The sequence below is a fragment of the Otolemur garnettii genome, unplaced genomic scaffold (assembly GCF_000181295.1).
Source record: "Otolemur garnettii isolate 467f Iridium unplaced genomic scaffold, OtoGar3 scaffold00192, whole genome shotgun sequence".
In the NCBI taxonomy this organism is placed as follows: Eukaryota; Metazoa; Chordata; class Mammalia; order Primates; family Galagidae; genus Otolemur; species Otolemur garnettii.
Window position 1 is genome coordinate 1,394,743 of NW_003852587.1, and position 2,137 is coordinate 1,396,879.

A 2,137-nucleotide genomic window follows, 5' to 3' on the forward strand; every position below is an offset into this window, starting at 1 on the left:
TCTTTTCATCCAGTGGCAACTGGATGAGTTTCTAATACTTTACCTATGATATTCCATAAAAGTGGGGGATTGGGTGTGCATGGCTGGGCAGGACTAGGAAAAAAGGATAGAAGTCAAAGTAGATATGAGAGGGGACTACTGAGATAACTACATTAGAATTTGAAATAAATATGGATACCAAATCTGCCTACCTAGAGTATAAAAAAAAGAACAAACATAGGTATAATATTAACCTGATAAAGTCGTGAAAACTGACTATTTTTGATGAGGAAAAAGTACAGTCATTTCCTTATAAATACTGGAAGAAAATTAAGAGACATTTTAAGTATGCTTTAAATTTTAAAGCAAATTTAACAACCCTTATATTCCCTCTCAATTAAACAGGAAAATCACCCTAAAGACAAGTGTTTTTGAACCTGCATATTTATCAGCCTAGGAAACCTACTGTACCAAACGCATTTTGATTTTTTCGCAAGACTTTTTTCCATAAAAGCTAGTACATCTGGAAGTTCCCCTTATGCCTTTAACACATTGAAACCTACAGAATATATACTCAAACCCATAGTTTTATAAAAGTAATGTAGTTTTGTAACATTAAAAGTAATGTCAGAATTTATGTTTGTGGTAAAGTACTAACACAAGAACATCAAGTAGACGTTTTCTACCTAGCCTGTTACTCTCTATGATTATCATTTAAATCAAGCAGCGCAATGTAAAGATTCAAGTAATTCAGGCACACACTTTAGAGAACAAGAAGCAGTGTATTATAGTAACAGAGTTTGTATCTGACAAACAATTTCAGCATTGAGCAAATGGTTTTTATGAGTTGCGAGGCTGGATTTGTATTTCATCACTTAGAAGAGCTTCATCTGAATCTTCACTCCTAGCTTGGAGACTTCCTTCTTTTTCATCCTCCTCTCCCTCACCTTGTAGGTCTTTCCACATCAGTTGCCTAGCTAATTTGATGTTCAATCCTTCAGTGTAGTGAAGCTTCCTCTTCATCTCAAACTGCCGCTGTCTCTCCTGTAGGTCGAGGAGGATTTGGGCGGCGTTTCCATCACTGCTTTCTTGCCCTTGCGCCTGACTGTTGGACTCCGAGGTATCAGTGACGGATAGTTTCTTCGTCAAGATGTCCAGGGAAGTGGCTTCCTTCGTTTCAATATCACTCACGATGTCGTCCCCATCATCTTGTACACTGATGTGGGGAGTGCCAGGCTCATTAATCTTCATTAAACCATAATCTCTGTATGCTGGACGGTACGTTGCCAGGATGCTCGATTCGTCCCACTTCTGGGACTTTTTTTTCCTCTTCTCCTGGTTAGTCCCTGCGGACTGCTGGGCGGGAACCGCCGCTGAGGAAGCCATAGAGCCTTTGTTTTTCAGGATGCCCTTGATGGGTCGGTGCGAGGCGGTGTAGGCTGCCATGCTTGGGGAGCGAAGGACCAAGCGATACTGGGGCTGAGCAGCTGGCTGCCGCGCTCCAGGCTTAAACTGCAGCGCGGTTTGGCTGGCCGGTCTCCTGGTCACGCCTAGTAACGGTGCCAGGGCCCTGGCGTCACAAAGCACTCCTGGAGAGTTGCCACTAAGGCAACCAGTCACCTCTCGTCATTTCCGCCACTAAGGCAACCAGTCACCTCTCGTCACTTCCGCCATTACTGTCTTGAGGCCCACGCTAACATCTACTTAGTTTACTTTTTTTTTGCCAGGGCTAGGTTTGAACCCGCCACCCTTAGTTTACTTTTAACGGAGTAAGATAGAAAATACCCATTCTTTGGGCATGAAAAGAGAAAGCATTGTTTTGGGGATTTCTGTATACCCTGTCTACATACAGGAAAGCTATATACAATATATTTCTCAATGTGAGTCACTGTCAAAAATTTGAAAGCCAATACATTATTTGGAAAGATGGAAGGTCTCAGGTCACAGGGGATGAACTCCTCTCTCTTGTGGCCGTCCACTCTCCCCTTCCCACAAATACAACCTAATCCTATCACCTCTAAGTCTTGGTGAATAGCTCCAGTCTTGAGCCACTTACAGCGGGTGGGAGCCTAAGCATCCTCCTCCATCCTCTGGTATTGCTCACTCTCCAGTCAAACCTTCAGGTGTGGCCTAAATATGTATTTCAAGAGACTTACTG